Below are 21,638 nucleotides of genomic sequence, written 5' to 3'. Positions count from 1 at the left end.
TGATTGGACCTGAGCAGGCCCCGAATAAACAGTAAGGTACATGAAGAAGTGGTCTAAATGCCCATGGTCCTCTCTCCTGTTACATTGCCTTCTCTCTCCTAGCCTGCACTTAAGGCCTCATGGGCAGTTACCTACAATTAGTTAACAGAGGAAGAGAAGACTCAGGCCTAGTGTACAGATGGTTCTGTATAATATGCAGGCAACACCTGAAAGTAGACAGCTGCAGCACTACGCCCTTGTTTGGGTTATCAATGAAGGATAGTGGTGAAGGGAAAGCCTACCAGTGAGCAGAACTTTGAGCGGTGCACATGGTTGTTCACTTTGACTGAAAGGAATTGTCCAGATGTGTAATTATATATTGATTATTGGGCTGTGGCCAATGATGTGGCTCTATGGTTGGGGACTTGGAAGGAACATAATTGGGAAATTGATGACAAGGATATTTTGGGAAGAGGTCTGTGGGTAGTCCTCTCTGAATGAAAAACTAAGTGAAGATATTTGTGTCCTGTACGAATGTTCAACAATAGCTGACCCTAGCAGAGGAAAATTTTAATAATCAAATGGAGAGGGTGACCCATTCTGTGAATACCAGTTAGCCTCTTTCTCCAACCACCCATGTCATCACTCAGTGGGATAATTAACAAAGTGGCTATGGAGGCAGGGATGGAAGTTATACATGAGCTTAGCAACATGGATTGCTACACACCAAGGCTGACATGCCTATGGCCATGGCTGTGTGCCGAATCTGCCATCAGCTGTGATGAACACTGAATCCCTGATATGGCAGCATTGCCCAAGGTGATCAGCTAGGTACCTGATGACAGATTCGTTACACTGGACAGCTTCCATAATGGAAGAAGCAGTTTTTCTTCTTACTGAAATAGTCACTTACTCTGGATATGGATTTGCCTTCCATGAGTGTCATGCTTCTGCCAAAACTACCATCTGTGGACTTACACAATGCTCTGTCCACTGTCCTATATTTTACACAGCATTGCTTCTGATCAAGCAACTCACTTCACAGCAAAAAAGTGTGGCAATGGGCCCATGCTTATGGAATTCACTAATCTTACCAAGTTTTTCACCATCCTGAAGCACCTGGCTTGATAGACCTGTGGAATGGTCTTTTGAAGCTTAGTTACGTTGGCAACTAGGTGGTGATACCTTGCAGGACTGGGATAAGGTCCTCCACAAAGCTGTACATGCTTTGAATCGGCACCCAATATATGGTGGTGTTTCTCCCATAGCCAGGATTCAAGGGTTCAGTAATAAAGGGGTGAAAATGGGAGTGACACTATTACTAATTACCCTTAGTGATCTACTAGTAAAACTTTGTTTCCTGTTCCTATGACTTCATGCTCTGCTGGTTGAAGGTCTTAGTTCCAATGGGGGGACCCCTTTCACTAGGAGACAAAACAATGATTCCATTGAACTGTAAGTTAAGACTGCTTCCCAGCCACTTTAGGCTCCTCATTCCTCTGAATCTACAGGCAAAGAAGAGTTGTGGTGCTGGCTGGGGTGACTGATCCTGACTATTAAGGAGGAATTGGACTACTACTCTACAATGGAGGTAAGGAAGAGTATGTTTGGAATACAGGAGATCCTGTAGGCATCTTTTGGTATTACCATGCCCTGTCATTAAGGTCAATAGAAAATTCAACAATTTGAATTTTTGAAACAACAACAGTTCAATCCAGGCCAGACTACTAATGACCCAGACCCCTTAGGAATAAAGGTTTGGGTCATTTCACCAAGTAAAGAACCACGACCAACTGAGGTGCTTACTGAAGGCAAAATAAATATGGAATGGATGGTAGATGAAGGTAATTATAAATGCCAGCTATGACCATGTGACCAGTTATAAAAACAAGGGCTAATTGTCATAAATATTTCTTAGTTTGTTATGAATACATTTGTGTCTATGCAACTACCTAAGCAAATATCTTTGTTTCCTTTCCTCTCTTATTCCCTTATCATGTAATGTAACATGTATTAACTCTATGTCATAGTGTTTAAGTACTGTTAATTTTATATCAGAGTATTTTAGTTCAGGGAAATCAAGGGGAAGAGTAAACTTCACTCAAGTGCTTTGCCTTCTTCCCCTTTTCTGGGGAAGGGGCTAATGCATTTTTGGTTGTATGCAGGATAGTTGTATTATGTTAGGCAGAATTATGACTTTGTTATGATTTTAATTTGAATATTAAGTATGGTTTAAGAAAATGTGGGGAGGAGGGAAATCAATTAGGAGTGGACTTGTGATTATTAATTTTATGTGCCAACTTGATGTATTGGAAGAAATACAACAACAATTAAATCTGGGCCAGACTACTAATGACCCAGACCCCTTAGGAATAAAGGTTTGGGTCATTCCACCAAGTAAAGAATGCTGACCAACTGAGGTGCTTACTGAAGGCAAAATAAATATGGAATGGATAGGCAAAATAAATATGGAAAGGCAAAATAAATATGGAACTTGATTGCACTAAGGGATGTCCAGATATTTTGGTTAAATATGATTTCTGGGTATGTCTTTGAGAGTGTTTCTGGGAGAGATTAGCATTTGAATCGGCAAACTGAGTAAAGCAGATGGCTCTTTCCAGTGTAAGTGGGCATCATCTAGTCTGCTGAAGGCCTGAATAGAACAAAAAGTTGAAGGAAGCTTGAATTAATTCTTCCCGACTGCTTCAGCTACCACATCAACCTTCCCTTCCCCTTGCTGCTCCTCGTTCTCAGAACTTCAGACTTGGACTGGAATCTACACCCTCAGCTCTCTGGCTCTCAGGTCTTCAAATTACACCACTGGGGCGGAGCAAGATGGCCGAATAGGAGCAGCTCCAGTCTCCAACTCCCAGCGCGAGCGACACAGAAGACCGGTGATTTCTGCATTTTCAACTGAGGCTCTGCTGCTGATACCCAGGCAAACAGCGTCTGGAGTGGACCTCAAGTAATCTCCAACAGACCTACAGCTGAGGGTCCTCACTGTTAGAAGGAAAACTATCAAACAGGAAGGACACCTACACCAAAACCCCATCAGTACATCACCATCATCAAAGACCAGAGGCAGATAAAACCACAAAGATGGGGAAAAAGCAGGGCAAAAAAGCTGGAAATTCAAAAAATAAGAGCGCATCTCCCCCGGCAAAGGAGCGCAGCTCATCGCCAGCAACGGATCAAAGCTGGACGGAGAATGACTTTGACGAGATGAGAGAAGAAGGCTTCAGTCCATCAAATTTCTCAGAGCTAAAGGAGGAATTACGCACCCAGCGCAAAGAAACTAAAAATCTGGAAAAAAAAGTGGAAGAATTGATGGCTAGAGTAATTAATGCAGAGAAGGTCCTAAACGAAATGAAAGAGATGAAAACCATGACACGAGAAATACGTGACAAATGCACAAGCTTCAGTAACCGACTCGATCAACTGGAAGAAAGAGTATCTGCGATTGAGGATCAAATGAATGAAATGAAGCGAGAAGAGAAACCAAAAGAAAAAAGAAGAAAAAGAAATGAACAAAGCCTGCAAGAAGTATGGGATTATGTAAAAAGACCAAATCTACGTCTGATTGGGGTGCCTGAAAGTGAGGGGGAAAATGGAACCAAGTTGGAAAACACTCTTCAGGATATCATCCAGGAGAACTTCCCCAACCTAGTAGGGCAGGCCAACATTCAAATCCAGGAAATACAGAGAACGCCACAAAGATACTCCTCGAGAAGAGCAACTCCAAGACACATAATTGCCAGATTCACCAAAGTTGAAATGAAGGAAAAAATCTTAAGGGCAGCCAGAGAGAAAGGTCGGGTTACCCACAAAGGGAAGCCCATCAGACTAACAGCAGATCTCTCAGCAGAAACTCTACAAGCCAGAAGAGAGTGGGGGCCAATATTCAACGTTCTTAAAGAAAAGAATTTTAAACCCAGAATTTCATATCCAGCCAAACTAAGTTTCATAAGTGAAGGAGAAATAAAATCCTTTACAGATAAGCAAATGCTTAGAGATTTTGTCACCACTAGGCCTGCCTTACAAGAGACCCTGAAGGAAGCACTAAACATGGAAAGGAACAACCGGTACCAGCCATTGAAAAAACATGCCAAAATGTAAAGACCATTGAGGCTAGGAAGAAACTGCATCAACTAACGAGCAAAATAACCAGTTAATATCATAATGGCAGGATCAAGTTCACACATAACAATATTAACCTTAAATGTAAATGGACTAAATGCTCCAATTAAAAGACACAGACTGGCAAACTGGATAAAGAGTCAAGACCCATCAGTCTGCTGTATACAGGAGACCCATCTCACACGCAGAGACATACATAGGCTCAAAATAAAGGGATGGAGGAAGATTTACCAAGCAAATGGAGAACAAAAAAAAGCAGGGGTTGCAATACTAGTCTCTGATAAAACAGACTTTAAACCATCAAAGATCAAAAGAGACAAAGGAGGCCATTACATAATGGTAAAGGGATCAATTCAACAGGAAGACCTAACTATCCTAAATATATATGCACCCAATACAGGAGCACCGAGATTCATAAAGCAAGTCCTTAGAGACTTACAAAGAGACTTAGACTCCCACACAATAATAATGGGAGACTTCAACACTCCACTGCCAACATTAGACAGATCAACGAGACAGAAAGTTAACAAGGATATCCAGGAATTGAACTCATCTCTGCAGCAAGCAGACCTAATAGACATCTATAGAACTCTCCACCCCAAATCAACAGAATATACATTCTTCTCAGCACCACATCGTACTTACTCCAAAATTGACCACGTAATTGGAAGTAAAGCACTCCTCAGCAAATGTACAAGAACAGAAATTATAACAAACTGTCTCTCAGACCACAGTGCAATCAAACTAGAACTCAGGATTAAGAAACTCAATCAAAACCGCTCAACTACATGGAAACTGAACAACCTGCTCCTGAATGACTACTGGGTACATAACAAAATAAAGGCAGAAATAAAGATGTTCTTTGAAACCAATAAGAACAAAGATACAACATACCAGAATCTCTGGGACACATTTAAAGCAGTGTGTAGAGGGAAATTTATAGCACTAAATGCCCACAAGAGAAAGCAGGAAAGATCTAAAATTGACACTCTAACATCGCAATTAAAAGAACTAGAGAAGCAAGAGCAAACACATTCGAAAGCTAGCAGAAGGCAAGAAATAACTAAGATCAGAGCAGAACTGAAGGAGATAGAGACACAAAAAACCCTCCAAAAAATCAATGAATCCAGGAGTTGGTTTTTTGAAAAGATCAACAAAATTGACAGCCCACTAGCCAGACTAATAAAGAAGAAAAGAGAGAAGAATCAAATCGACGCAATTAAAAATGATAAAGGGGATATCACCACCGACCCCACAGAAATACAAACTACCATCAGAGAATACTATAAACACCTCTACACAAATAAACTGGAAAATCTAGAAGAAATGGATAATTTCCTGGACACTTACACTCTTCCAAGACTAAACCAGGAAGAAGTTGAATCCCTGAATAGACCAATAGTAGGCTCTGAAATTGAGGCAATAATTAATAGCCTACCAACCAAAAAAAGTCCAGGACCAGATGGATTCACAGCTGAATTCTACCAGAGGTACAAGGAGGAGTTGGTACCATTCCTTCTGAAACTATTCCAATCAATAGAAAAAGAGGGAATCCTCCCTAACTCATTTTATGAGGCCAACATCATCCTGATACCAAAGCCTGGCAGAGACACAACAAAAAAAGAGAATTTTAGACCAATATCCCTGATGAACATCGATGCAAAAATCCTCAATAAAATACTGGCAAACCGGATTCAGCAACACATCAAAAAGCTTATCCACCATGATCAAGTGGGCTTCATCCCTGGGATGCAAGGCTGGTTCAACATACGCAAATCAATAAACATAATCCAGCATATAAACAGAACCAAAGACAAGAACCACATGATTATCTCAATTGATGCAGAAAAGGCTTTTGACAAAATTCAACAGCCCTTCATGCTAAAAACGCTCAATAAATTCGGTATTGATGGAACGTACCTCAAAATAATAAGAGCTATTTATGACAAACCCACAGCCAATATCATACTGAATGGGCAAAAACTGGAAAAATTCCCTTTGAAAACTGGCACAAGACAGGGATGCCCTCTCTCACCACTCCTATTCAACATAGTGTTGGAAGTTCTGGCTAGGGCAATCAGGCAAGAGAAAGAAATCAAGGGTATTCAGTTAGGAAAAGAAGAAGTCAAATTGTCCCTGTTTGCAGATGACATGATTGTATATTTAGAAAACCCCATTGTCTCAGCCCAAAATCTCCTTAAGCTGATAAGCAACTTCAGCAAAGTCTCAGGATACAAAATTAATGTGCAAAAATCACAAGCATTCTTATACACCAGTAACAGACAAACAGAGAGCCAAATCAGGAATGAACTTCCATTCACAATTGCTTCAAAGAGGATCAAATACCTAGGAATCCAACTTACAAGGGATGTAAAGGACCTCTTCAAGGAGAACTACAAACCACTGCTCAGTGAAATAAAAGAGGACACAAACAAATGGAAGAACATACCATGCTCATGGATAGGAAGAATCAATATCGTGAAAATGGCCATACTGCCCAAGGTAATTTATAGATTCAATGCCATCCCCATCAAGCTACCAATGAGTTTCTTCACAGAATTGGAAAAAACTGCTTTAAAGTTCATATGGAACCAAAAAAGAGCCCGCATCTCCAAGACAATCCTAAGTCAAAAGAACAAAGCTGGAGGCATCACGCTACCTGACTTCAAACTATACTACAAGGCTACAGTAACCAAAACAGCATGGTACTGCTACCAAAACAGAGATATAGACCAATGGAACAGAACAGAGTCCTCAGAAATAATACCACACATCTACAGCCATCTGATCTTTGACAAACCTGAGAGAAACAAGAAATGGGGAAAGGATTCCCTATTTAATAAATGGTGCTGGGAAAATTGGCTAGCCATAAGTAGAAAGCTGAAACTGGATCCTTTCCTTACTCCTTATACGAAAATTAATTCAAGATGGATTAGAGACTTAAATGTTAGACCTAATACCATAAAAATCCTAGAGGAAAACCTAGGTAGTACCATTCAGGACATAGGCATGGGCAAAGACTTCATGTCTAAAACACCAAAAGCAACGGCAGCAAAAGCCAAAATTGACAAATGGGATCTCATTAAACTAAAGAGCTTCTGCACAGCAAAAGAAACTACCATCAGAGTGAACAGACAACCTACAGAATGGGAGAAAATTTTTGCAATCTACTCATCTGACAAAGGGCTAATATCCAGAACCTACAAAGAACTCAAACAAATTGACAAGAAAAAAACAAACAACCCCATCAAAAAGTGGGCAAAGGATATGAACAGACATTTCTCAAAAGAAGACATTCATACAGCCAACAGACACATGAAAAAATGCTCAGCATCACTGGCCATCAGAGAAATGCAAATCAAAACCACAATGAGATACCATCTCACACCAGTTAGAATGGCGATCATTAAAAAGTCAGGAAACAACAGGTGCTGGAGAGGATGTGGAGAAATAGGAACACTTTTACACTGTTGGTGGGATTGTAAACTAGTTCAACCATTATGGAAAACAGTATGGCGATTCCTCAAGGATCTAGAACTAGATGTACCATATGACCCAGCCATCCCATTACTGGGTATATACCCAAAGGATTATAAATTATGCTGCTATAAAGACACATGCACACGTATGTTTATTGCGGCACTATTCACAATAGCAAAGACTTGGAATCAACCCAAATGTCCATCAGTGACAGACTGGATTAAGAAAATGTGGCACATATACACCATGGAATACTATGCAGCCATAAAAAAGGATGAGTTTGAGTCCTTTGTAGGGACTTGGATGCAGCTGGAATCCATCATTCTTAGCAAACTATCACAAGAACAGAAAACCAAACACCGCATGTTCTCCCTCATAGGTGGGAACTGAACAATGAGATCACTCGGACTCAGGAAGGGGAACATCACACACCGGGGCCTATCATGGGGAGGGGGGAGGGGGGAGGGATTGCACTGGGAGTTATACCTGATGTAAATGACGAGTTGATGGGTGCAGCACAGCAACATGGCACAAGTATACATATGTAACAAACCTGCACGTTATGCACATGTACCCTACAACTTAAAGTATAATAATAATAATAAATAAATTTAAAAAATAAAAAAAAAAAAAAAAAAAATAAATAAATAATAATAAAAAAAAAACAAATTACACCACTGACTTTCCTGGGTCTCCAGCTTACAGATGATAGATTATGGGACTTCTCAGCCTTCCTATTATGTGAGATAATACATTATAATAAATGTCTTTATCTATATCTCTCTCTCTTATTTATAGGATTTATGAATATAAAACTTCTATAGGATGTTTATATTCTATTTATATATAACTCTTCATATGCATAAATCATATATATGTATTCCTTTCTATATATATCTATATATCAATATATAGCTATATCTTCTATAGGTTCTATGTATCTGGAGAGCCCTGATTGATACATCATGCTATACATATATTAATAGTTTACTATCTGGCTACAGCATAAGAATTTTATCCATGTTTCAGTATTACCTTTACTATCTTCTTTTTTTTTTTGAGATGGAGTCTTGCTCTGTCCCCAGACTGGAGTGCCATGGCGTGATCTCGGCTCACTGCAACCTCCGCCTCCTGGGTTCAAGCAATTCTCCTGCCTCAGCCTTCCGAGTAGCTGGGACTAAAGGCACGTGCCACCACGCCCAGCTAATTTTTGTATTTTTAGTAGAGACAGGGTTTCACCATGTTGGCCAGGATGGTCTCGATCTCTTGACCTTGTGATCTGCCTGCCTCGGCCTCCCAAAGTGCTGGGATTACAGATGTGAGCCACCCTGCCTGGCCTACTATCATTTTTAATGATTGCGGAATATTCTTCTGAGTGGATGTACCATAATTTAATTAAAATTTTCTCTTTTGTTGGTTTTGTCTTTTTGTTGTTGAAGGTATACCTTGGAAATAATGCAAGTTTGGTTCCAAACCACCACAGTAATGCACATACTGCAATAAAGCAAGTCACACAATTTTTCTTAAGTTCCGCAGTGCATAAAAGTTATGCTTACACTATACTGTAGTCTATTAAGTGTGTGATAGCATCATGTCTTAAATGCCATACATACCTTAATTAACAATACTTTATTGTAGAAAAATGCTAACAATCATCTGGACCTTCAGTGAGTCATAATGCTCTTGTTGATGAAGGGTTTTACCTCAACATGGATGGTGGCTGACTGATCAAGGTGGTGGTTGTTGAAGGTTTGGGTGGCTGTGGCAATTTCTTAAAATAAAAGAATAATGAAGTTTGCCACATCAATTGACTATTGTTTTGACGAAAGATTTTTCTGTAGCCTGCAATGCTGTTTGGTAACATGTTACCCCTAGTAGAACTTCTTTCAAAATTAGATTCGATCCTCTCAAACCCTGCTGTTGCTTTATAAACTAATTTTATGTAGTATTCTAAATCCCTTGCTGTCATTTCAACAATGTTCATGGTATCTTCACCAGGAGTACATGCCACACCAATTTCTTTGCCCATCCATAAGAAGCAACTCCTCATCCATTCAGGTTTATCATGAGATTACAGCAATGCAGTCACATCGTCAGGCTCTACTTCTAATTCTAGTTCTCTTGCTTTTTCTACCACATCTGCAGTGACTTGCTCCACTGAAGTCTTGAACCTCTCAAAATCATCCATGAGGGATGGAATCAAATTCTTCCAAACTCCTGTTAATGTTGACATTTTGACCTCCTTCCATGGAATCATGAATGTTCTTAATGGCATCTAGAACAATGAATCCTTTCTAGGTTTTCAATTTACTTTGCCCAGATCTATCATACAAATCACTGTCTATGGCAACTATAGCCTTATGAAATGTATTTCTTAAATAATAAGACTTCAAAAGTCAGAATTACTCCTTGATCCATGGGTTATAGAGTAGATGTTATGTTGGCAGGCATGAAAACATTAATCTCCTTATACGTCTTCATCAGTGCTTTTGGGTGATCAGATGCATTGTCAGTGAGCAGTAATATTTTGAAAGGAATCTTTTTTTCTTAGCAGTAGGCCTCAACAGTGGGCTTAAAATGTTCATAAGCCATGGTGTAAACAGATATGCTATCATCCAGCTTTGTTATTTCATTTCTAGAACACAGGCAAAGTAGATTTAGCTCCTTCTTTCTTTTTAAAGAGAATGCAAATTTATTAAAAAAGTAAAGGAGTAAAAGACTGAGTATTCCATAGACAGAGCAGCAGTGAGGGCTGCTGGGTGACTGTTTCTATGGTTATTTCTTGATCATGTAATTTAGCATAATTCTTAAGGGCTCTAAGATTTAAGAATGGTACATGAGCATTGGCTTCAATGTAAAGACATGAGTTGCATTAGACCCTAAAGAGTTAACCAGATTCTTGAAGTTTTGAAGCTGGGCATTAATTTTTCCTCTCTAGCCATGGAAGTCCTAGATGGCATCTTCCTTCAATATCAGGCTATTTCTTCTTAACTGAAAATCTTTTATTTGGTGTAGCCACTCTCATCAATTATCTTAGTTAGATCTTCTGGATAACTTGCTACAACTTCTCCATCAGCACTTGCTGCTTCACCTTGCACTTTCATGTTATGGAGACAGCTTCTTTCTTTAAACCTTGTGAACCAAACTCTGCTAGCTTTAAACTTTTCTTCTGTAGCTTCCTCACCTCTCTCAGCTTTGATAGAATTGAAGAGTTAGGGTCTTGCTCTAGGCTTTGGTTTAGAGAATGTTGTTTCTGGTTTGATCTTCTATTCAGACCACTAAAACTTTCTCAGCAATAAGACTGTTTCACTTATCATTTGTGTTTTTATTGGAGTAGTACTTTTAATTTCCTTCAAGAGCTTTTCATTTGCATTCACAGCTTGGCTAGCTGTTTGGCTCAAGAGGTCTAGCTTTTGGCCTGTCTCAACTTTTGACATATCTTCCTCACTAATCTTAATCATTTCTAGCTTTTGATTTAAAGTGCAACTCTTCCTTTCACTGAACACTTAGCGGACATTGTAGGATCATTAATTGGCCTAAATTCAATACTACTATGTCTCAGGGAATAGGGAGGCCAAAGGAGAGTGAGAGAGATGGAGGAATAGCTGGTTGGTAGAGCAGTCGGAGCACATACATGTGTTGGTTAAGTTTGCTGTCTTATATAGGCCCAGTTTGTGGCACCCCAAAACAAGTATAATAGTAGCATCAAAGAACACTTATCACACATCACCAAAACAGATATAATAATAATGAAAAAGTTTACAATATTGTGAGAATTACCAAGATGAGGCACAGAGACAGGAAGTGAGCACATGTTGTTGGAAAAACAGCACTAATAGACTTGCTTGATGCAGGGTTCCCACAAACTTTCAATTTGTAAAAAATGTAAAATCTGTGAAGCACAATAAAGTGATTTGCAATCAAAGGAGGTATGCCTGTATAAATCTTTTCACAACGACTTTAATAATGCACAAATACCCATCTCTTGACTACAACAATGTATTGGATTACTTTGGAAGTTTTAGAAATTGGTTTAATTGTAGTTTTTCAATTTTAAAAGTAAAGATTTTATCCATAGAAACAAATTGTTTTTCAAAAGGCTGGTTCCAATTTGCACTCCCACCATAAATATATGAAAATAAATTTAACCACAATTTTTCAGTGTATAAGCTGCCACCTCCCTTTTCCCGATGAAGACATAGAAACCTAAGGTCAAAATTAAACACATAAATCTCCAACTAGTAAGTTTCCCAGCTGAACATTTACGTATTTAACAGACATATATAGTGAATACTCTATGCCAGACACTCTTCTAAGCACCTTATAAGAGTTTATAAGGCTGCTCATGTAAAGGACATTTATTACTATTTTCTTACTGAAATATAATATGTAATCAGTGACTCTATATTTTCGTTTGGTTCTGACTCTCCTTCTCCTTCCTCTCTTCATCCTTTCCACAATTATTATCCAGTGCACACTAGCATACTATGTATCTAATAGCCTCATACCCCATCTACCTTCCCTTTTGCAATACTATCCTCTGGTCTTCCCTAAATAGTAGTGTGGTTCTCCTAATAAGGGCTAACTTTTCTCGTATCCTATGGTCTGAGGCTTGTGAGAGGTAAACAACAGTGCAATATGGTGAAAACTGAATGTGAAATAGACCTCTTTATTTTTTAAAATTTAATTTAATTTTAAGATTCAGGATACATGTGCGGATGTGCAGGTTTTTTACATAGGTAAATGTGTGCCATGGTGGTTTGCTGCATCTATCAACCCATCACCTAGGTATTAAACCCCACATGTATTAGCTGTTTATCTTGATGCTGTCCCTTCCCCTGCCCCCCTGACAGGACCCAGGAGCAGAAAACCAAGCAACATATGTTTTCACTTGTAAGTGGGAGCTGAATGTTGAGAACACATGGACACATGGAGAGGAACAACACACACTGAGCACCTGTTGGTGGGGGCAGAGGGAGGGAGAGCATCAGGAAGAATAGCTGATGGATGCTGGGCTTAATACCTGTGATGGGATGATTTGTGCAGCAAACGACTGTGGCACACATTTACTTATGTAACAAACTTGCACATGTATCCCTGAACTTAAAATAAAAGTTGAAGAAAAATAAAAGAAAAAAAGAAACATTTAAAAAACCCAATTTTTGTTTCACTGATTTTTAAAATTGCTTTTGCATTTCAATTTCGTTTATATCTGCTCTGATCTTTATTATTATTTTTTCTTCTACTAATTTTGGGTTTTGTTTCCTCTTGCTTTTCTAGTTCTTCAAGATGCATTATTAGATTGTTTATTTGAAGTTTTTCTTTTTTGACGTTGGCAGTTATAACTATAAACTTTCCTCTTAGTGCTGCTTTTGCTGTATCCCATAGGTTTTGGTATATTGTGTTTTCATTATCATTTGTTTCAAGAAAATTTTCAATTTCTTTCTTAATTTCTTTATTGACCTAATGGTCATTCAGGAAGATACTGTTTGATTTCCATGTGTTTCCATGTATAGTTTCCAAATTTCCTCTAGTTATTGCTTTCTAGTTTTATTCCATGTAGTCAGAGTAGATATTTGATATTATTTCAAATTTTTTGAATGTTTTAAGATGTGTTTTTGTGACCTGACATGTGGTCTTTCCTTGAGAATGATCCATGTGCTGAGGAAAAGAATGTGTATTCCATAGCTCTTGATTGAAATGTTCTGTACATATCTATTAGATCCATTTGGTCTATAGTGCAGATTAAGTCTGGTCTTTGTTGGTTTTCTGTCTTGGAGATCTGCCCAATACTGAAAGTGGAGTGTTGAAGTCTCCAGCTATTATTGTTTTAGGGCCTCTTTCTTTAGCTCTAATAATATTTCCTTTATATATCTGACTGCTTCTGTGTTGGGTACGTATGTATTTAAAATTGTTACATCCTCTTGCTTAATTGACTGTTTTATCATTATATGGTGACCTTCTTTGTCTCTTATAGTTTTTGTCTTGAAATCTATTTTGTCTGCTCTAAGTATAGTGACTCCTGCTCTTTTTTGGTTTCCGTTGTCATGGAATATCTTTTTCCATCTTTTTATTTTCAGTCTGTGTGTGTCTTTATAGGTAAAGCATGTTTCGTGCAGGCAACAGATCAAAAGATCTTGTTGTTTCATCCATTCGGCCAGTCTATTGCTTTTGATGGGAGAGTTTAGCCCTTTTAGATTCAATGTTATTATTGATAACTAAGGACTGACTTCTGCCATTTTGTTATTTGTATTCTGATTATTTTGTGGTCTTCTCTTCCTTCTTTCTTTCATTCTTTTCTTCCTCTAGTGAAGATGATTTTCTCTGGTGATATGATTTGGTTTCTTGCTTTTTATTTTTTTGTATACATTGTATGCTTTTGGGTTTTAGGTTACCAGGAGACTTACAAATACTATCTTATAACCCATTATTTTAAGCTAATAACAACCTAACACTATTTGCATAAACAAACAAGCAAAAGGAAAACTAACAAAAACTTGCCATAACTTTGTTCCCCTGCATTTTAACTGTTTTTTATTTCTATTTATATCTTATTGTACTATGTCTTGAAAAGTTGTAATTATTTTTTATTGGTTCATCATTTAGTCTTTCTAATTAAGATAAGAGTAGTTTACACACCACAGTTACAGTGTTGTAAACTGGTAAGTTTTGCTCCTTCAGGTGATTGTTTATTGCTCATTAATATCCTTTTCCTTCCATTTTTGTAGAGATGGGGTTTCACCATGTTGTCCAGGCTGGTCTTGAACTCCTGACCTCAAGTAATCCACCTGCCTCAGTCTCCCAAAGTGTTGGAATTACAGGCATGAGCCACCACACCCAGCCAAAAATATATGGCAGTTTTCACCTTTTTTTTTTGAGATGGGGTCTCACTCTGTTGTCTAGGCTGGAGTGCAGTGGCACGATCTCAGCTCATTGCAACCTCTGCTTCCTGGGTTCAAGTGATTCTCTTGCCTCAGTCTCTGGAGTACCTGGCATGTGCCACCATGCCTAGCAAATTTTTGTATATATTTTTATTTTTAGTAGAGAGGGGGTTTTGCTATGTTGGCCAGGCTGGTCTCGAACTCCTGGCCTCCAGTGATCCACCTGCCTTGTCCTCTTAAAGTAGTGGGACTACAGGCATAAGCCATCATGCTTGGCTCTTTTCTTTCTGATTGAAGTACTCTCTTTAGCATTTCTTGTAGGACAGGTCTAGTGTTGATGAAATCCCTCAGCTTTTGTTTGTCTGGGAAAGTCTTTATTTTCCCTCATGTTTAAAAGAGTATTTTCACCAGATATACTTTTCTAGGGTATATGTTTTTTTCAGCACTTTAAATATGTCATGCACATATTCAGCACTTTAAATATGTCATGCCACTCTCTCCTGGCCTATAAGATTTCCACTGAAAAGTCTGCTGCCAGATGTATTGGAACTCCACTGTATGTCTTTTGTTTCTTTTCTCTTGCTGCTTTTAGGATCCTTTTTTAATCCTTGACTTTTGGGGGTTTGATTCTTAAGTGCCTAGAGGTAGTCTTCTTTGTGTTAAATCTGCTTGGTGTTCTATAACCTTTTTCTACTTGTATATTGATATCTTTCTCTAGGTTGGGAAGTTCTCTGTTATAATCCTTTTGAATAAACTTTTTACCTCCATCTGTTTCTCTACCTTCTCTTTAAGGCCAATAACTGTTAGACTTACCCTTTTGAGGCTATTTTCTAGATCCTGCAGTAATGCTTTATTTTTTTAATTCTATTTTTCTTTTGTCTTCTCTGACTGTGTATTTTCAAACAGGCTATCTTCAAGCTCACTAATTCTTCTGCTTGATTAATTCTGCTATTGAAGGACTCTGGTGCATTCTTCAGAATGTCAGTTGCATTTTTTAGCTCCAGAACTTCTGCTTGATTCTTTTAAATTATTTCAGTTTCTTTGTTAAATTTATCTAATAGAATTCTGCATTTTTTTTCTTTGTGTTTTCTTTGAGCTTCCTAAAAGCAGCTATTTTGAATTCTCTCTCTGAAAGGTCACATATCTCCATTTTTCCAGTATTAGTCTCTGGTGCCTTATTTAGTTCATTTGGTGAGGTCATGTTTTCTTGGATGGTGTTGATGCTAGTGGATGTTCTTCAGTGTTTGGGCATTGAAGGGCTAGGTATTTATTGTAGTCTTCAGTGGCTAGATTTCTTTGTAGCCATTCTTCTTGGGAAGGCTTTATGTATATTTGAAAAGACTTGGGTGTTGTTATCTGATATGGATTGGCTGTGTCCCCACCCAGATCTCATTTTGAATTCTCATGTGTTCTGGGAGGGACCTAGTGGGAGGTGGTTGAATCAAGGGGGCAGGTCTTTCCTGTGCTGTTTTCATGATAGTGAATAAGCCCCATGAGATCTGATGGTTTTAAAAGTGGGAGTTTCCCTGCACAAGCTCTCTTCTCTTGTCTGCCACCATGTGAGATATGCCTTTCACCTTCCACCATGATTGTGAGGCCTTCCCAACCATGTGGAACTGTAAGTTCATTAAACCTTTTTTTCTTCCCAGTCTCAGATATGAAAGAGGATTAATACAATTGATACCAGTAGGGTGGCATGCTACTGAAAAAATACCTGAAAATGTGGAAGTGACTTTGGAAATGGGTAACAGGCAGAAGTTGGAACAGTTTGGAGGGCTCAGAAGAAGACAGGAAAATGTGGGAAAGTTTGGAACTCTCTAGAGACTTGTTGAATGGCTTTGACCAAAATGCTGATAGTGATATGGACAATAAGAAATTTCTTCCTCCAGATACCCCAAATCATCTCTCTCAAGTTCAAAGTTCCACAAATCTCTAGGGCAGGGGCAAAATGCCACCAGGATCTTTCCTAAAGCATAACAAGAGTCACCTTTGCTCCAGTTACCAAGTTACTCATCTCCATCTGAGACCACCTCAGCCTGGACTTCATTGTCCATATCACTATCAGCATTTTGGTTGAAACCATTCAACAAGTTTCTAAGAAGTTTCAAACTTTCCCACATCGTCCTGTCTTTGAAACTGTTCCAACCTCTGCCTGTTACCTAGTTCTAAAGTTGTTTTCACATTTTTTGGGTCTCTTTACAGCAGTGCTTCACTACTTCTGGTACCAATTTACTGTACTAGTCTGTCCTCATGCTGCTATGAGGACATACCCAATACTAGGTAATTTATAAAGTAAAGAAGTTTAATTGACTCACAGTTCTTCAGGGTGAGGAAGCTTTAGGAAACTTACAATCATGGTGGAAGGGGAAGCAAACATGTCCTCCTTCACATGGTGGCAGGAAGAAGTGCTGAGCAAAGGGGGAAAAAGCCCTTTATAAAACTATCAGATCTCGTGAGTACTCACTCACCACTAGAATAGCATGGGGGAACTGCCCCCATAATCTAATCATCTCCCACAGGGTCCTTCCCCCAACACGTGGGGATTACAATTCTGATTAAAATTCCATATGAGATTTGGGTGGGGTCACAGAGCCAGACGATATCACTTGGTATCACTGCTGGTTATTCAGGGCCCAAGGACTCTTCAGTTAGTGGGTAATGAATGCAGGCAGGACTAGGTCCTTTTCTTCAAGCAGCAGCTTCCATTCCTGCCCAGGGTGTGTCTAGAAATGTCATCTGGGAGCTAGGGCCTAGATTAGGGACCTCACTTCTCTGACTGGTGCCTATCCTGTTGTGGCTGAGCTGGTATTCAAGATGAAAGACAAGTCCTCCCCAGGATTCCTCTCCTCTCTTCAGGTGGAAGGAAGGGGTCTCCTTTGGAGCTGTGAGTTGTGCAGCCTGAGGCTAGAGGAGGGATGATGCCAGCACTACCTTGGCTGCCCTAGCTGGTGTCTCAGTTTGTCACATTCCTCCCCAATCCACTGGCCCTAGTTCAGCCCTAGGATTCTCCTACTACTTTCAATCTTTATGGCCTAGACTGCCTTTCAAGTTTACTTAGAGACTAAGAGCACTTTGGCACTTGGTGGCAAGGTTTGCTGGCACCAGGGTTCAGACCACTGGAATCTGCAATTCCCTTCTGGCTAGGGCTGGTTTAAATGCTCCCTCTGTGGGCGGGCCTCAGCTGAGTTAGGTCTGGTTTTCCTTTCTGCTCTAACAGGACAGCATTGAGTTCAGTGCTTCACAATTGCTGTGTTCTCCATCCCCCAATTCCCAGAGATACTTTCCACACCATATCATGGCTGCCAGGAGTGGGGGATGAGTGGCACCAATGATTCAGGACTGTTTTTTTCTATCTCTTCAGTGCCTCTTTCAGTGATATAAAACCAGATACTGTGAGTGCTCACCTGATTCTTGGTTCTTCTGAAGGTGTTTTTTTAATTTTTTATTTTTTCTGTGTAGGTAGTTGTTAACTTGGTATCCTTGTTTGGGAGACGATTGGTGGAGCTTTCTATTTGTCATGTCGCTCCACCTCTCCCTCAAGTCTTTAATCCATCTTAAGTTATTATTTGTATTTGATGATAGGGGTCTAGTTTCATTCGTATGCATATGGTTAGCCAATTATCTTGACCCTATTTATTGAATAGGGTGTTTTTCCCCCATTGCTAATTTTCATTGACTTTGTAAAAGATTAGTTGGTTGTAGTTGTGTGGCTTTATTTATGGGTTCTCTGTTCTGTTCTATTGTTCTATGCATCTGTTTTTGTATCAGTACCATGCTGTTTTGGTCACTGTAGCTTTGTAGTATAGTTTGAAGTCAGGTAATGTGATGCCTGTAGGTTTGTTCTTTTTGCTTAGGATTGCTTTAGCTGTTGGAGATCTTTTTTGATTCCATATGAATTTTGGAATAGTTTTTTCTAATTCTGTGAAGAATGACATTGGTAGTTTGATGGAAATAACATTGAATCTGTAGATTGCTTTGGGCAGTATGGCCATTTTAACAATATTGATTCTTCCATTCCATGAGTGTGGACTATTTTTCCATTTGTTTATGTTATCTATTATTGTTTTCACCCATGTTTTATGTTTCTCTTTGTAGAGATTTTTCACCTGCTTGGTCAGATGTATGTGTCCTGTTTATGTTATCAGTAAAGCTTCTGGTCAATAGTAGGCTACTAGTAGTTAAGTTTTTGAGGAGTCGAGTTATACATGGATTTTCAACAGCATGTGGGGTCAGTGCCCCTAACCCTTGTGCTGTTCAAGTTTTAACTATCTATATCTATCTAATCTTATTTTTTCTTGGCAAGATAATTGAATAAAATACTAGTTATAAAATTGTATTGGGATTATAATACATAAAGATGTAACATATATGATAATAATAGCACAAAGGAGGGGAGAGGGTATAGATCTATATTGGAGCAAGAAAATGACACTAGGTAGTAAACTCAAGTCCACAGCAAGAAATAAAAATTAGCAAAAATGGTGAATATGTAGGCTAATAAAAGACCCTATATTTCTCTCTTTCATTTTCTTAACTCATTTAAAAGATAAAGATTGTATAAAGCAATTCTTATGCTGTATTGTTGAGTTTATAACATATACAGATGTAATATGTACATTAACAATGGCACAAAGGAGGAGGAAAGAAGGGAGCTATGTTGGAGCAAAGTATCTGTATTTTACTGAATTAAGTTAGTATAAATATACACGTAGATTTTGAAATGTTAAAATGTATATTGTCAACCCTAGAATAACCACTGGGAAAAGTAAAAATATAATCAAAAATCGTTAAAGGAATTAAAATGGTATAGTAGAAAATAATCACTTAAGACAGAAGAAGGCAGTAAAGTAAAACAGAGGAACAAATATATCCATATAGAAAAATAGCAGTATGGTAGACATACATCCTACTTTAATTGTAATTACAGGCCGGGTACAGTGACTGATGCCTGTAGTCTAGCACTTTGGGAGGCTGAGGTGGGCAGATCACTTGAGTCCCAGAGTTCAAGACCAGCCTGGGTGACATAGTGAAACCCTGTCTCTATATAAAAAAACAACACAAAATTATCCGGGTGGTGACATGTGCCTATAGTCCCAGGTGCTTGGGAGGCTGAGGTGAGAGGATTGTTTGATCCCAGCAGGCAGAGGTTGAAATGAGCAAGATTGTGCCACTGCACTCCACCCTGGGTGACAGAGTGAGTCCCTGCCTCAAAAAACAAAACAAAACAAAAACAAAAACAGTAATTACAATAATTGTAAAATGATCAAAACTTCAACCAAAAGACAGAAATTGTTAAACTGGATTTTTGAAAACAAGATTCAACTATTTGCTGTTCATAAGAGATATACTTTAGATTCAAATATACAAATGCGCTAAAAGTAAAAATGTGGAAAATGTAATACCATGCAAACAACAATCCTAAGAAAGCTGGAGTGGTTTTACTAATCTCATACAAACAGAATTTAAAGCAAAAATATTACTAGAGACAAAGAGGGGCAGGTTATAATAATAAAAGTCAATCTATAAAAAAAAATTATATGTGGATCTAACAATAGAGTGTCAAAATAAGTCAAGCAAAAATGGACAGAATTAAAGTGAGAAATAGACAATTCAGTAAGTTTTGGAGATGTCAATATTCCATGTTTAATAATGGATAGAGCAACAAGAAAAAGAATTATAAAACGTTAAGGAAACTTGAACAGTTCCATCAACCAACTCGACCTAAGTGACATCTATAGCATACTCTATTCAACAACAGCATTATAATCTTTCCATGCTTAATATTGGGCAATTCAGTCTCATGTGCTCTGCAACCTCACCAAGGTTAAGCCTGTGTTATACAGTTGGCTTACCAAAACTTGTGGCTGTTTAATAGGCAACTTTCTATTTGTTAGCAACTTGTTTATAGAGTATATTAAAATAACTTTTTGCTTTTTTTTTTATTTTAGGGGTGTTTACAGCCCCGGAATCATAACTCATTACAGTTTTAGGGAAATGTCTAGAACTGACAGACCATTCTCACGTTTCCAGCTAGAGTTGAAAAGTAGGGAAGGGTTTCTTCAAACTCAGTGAAAGCCAGATATAGTTGATAGCCTGATGCAGTTTGGCAGAGGCATGGAATTACCTGTTTTTGTTTTTGATTTTATAGGCAGTATTAATGACAATTGTTAACATATACAAAAGTAAAGGAAATAGTACCAGAACCCCCATGTACTCATTACCTGCCTCCGACAATCATCACCTCATGATGACTCTTGTTTTGTTGATACCACCCTACCTACTCTTTACCACCTCAGCACCAAAGTATTAAAAAAATTTCCAGATATTGTATTATGGAATACCTTCAGAAATTCATCTATTCAAGCAGAGGTAGATGTTAGTAACATATTGAGTTAAGAATTAGGAAACCCAGATCTAGCTTTTGTTATTAAAGAATGCTGGTCAAATCTCCTATTTTCTCTTGGCTTCAGTTTATGTGTAAAATGAGGTACGTTGGTCTCCGTATCAGTGGTTCTTCACCATGTGTGCACTGCACATTAGAATTAGCTGGGGAGCTATTAACCATTTTGGAACCTCTTGAGACTGGGGCCTGGCTTTAGTATTTTAAAAAACCCTCAAGTGATTCTAATGTGAAGTCAATATTGAGAACCAATAATCTAGAATGATCTCTCTAATGGATAACTTTATGTGTCAATTTGCCTAGACTGTAGTATTCAGTTATTTAATTGACCACTAATCTAAGTGCTACTGTGAAAGTACTTAGTTGATGTGGTTATTATTTACAATCAGCTAACTTTAAGTAAAAGAAAACTATGCTCAATAATGTGAGTGGAATTCATCTAATCAGTTGAAGGCTCTAAGATCAAAAACTGAAGTTTCCTGAAGAAATTCCGCCTCAAGACTAAAGCAGCAACTTCTGCCTGACTTTCCAGCCTCTCAGCCTGCCCTACAGATTTTGGATTTGCCAGCCCCCACAATCATGTGATCCAATTCCTTAAAATCTCTCTTTCTCTCCTATGTATATGTGTGTGCCTCTGTGTGTGTGTATGTGTGTGTGTATATATACACATATATACACACACATACACACACACATATGTATATATATAATGTGTGTGTGTGTGTGTATGTGTGTGTGTGTGGTTCTGTTTCTCTGGAGAA

The 21,638-nt window shown here is 38.4% G+C and overlaps 1 long non-coding RNA gene across 9 annotated transcripts in view; it reads left to right on the top strand.

The window, feature by feature from the left end:
• LOC107128559 (uncharacterized) overlaps nucleotides 1-21,638 on the top strand; it is a 294,024-nt gene that overhangs the window by 74,489 nt on the left and 197,897 nt on the right. For 6 of the 9 annotated variants that reach the window (XR_010584328.2, XR_010584335.2, XR_010584334.2 and 3 more), the window contains one exon: nucleotides 1,491-1,570. The exons of 1 other annotated variant lie outside the window; for it this stretch is intronic. This is a non-coding gene — a long non-coding RNA (uncharacterized lncRNA). 2 more of the 9 variants (XR_010584336.2, XR_010584329.2) reach the window with 2 other exon arrangements.

The sequence above is a fragment of the Macaca fascicularis genome, chromosome X (assembly GCF_037993035.2).
Source record: "Macaca fascicularis isolate 582-1 chromosome X, T2T-MFA8v1.1".
NCBI classification, from domain to species: Eukaryota; Metazoa; Chordata; class Mammalia; order Primates; family Cercopithecidae; genus Macaca; species Macaca fascicularis.
The sequence above is the reverse complement of the archived record's forward strand: the minus strand, read 5'-3'. Positions and strand labels throughout refer to the sequence as shown.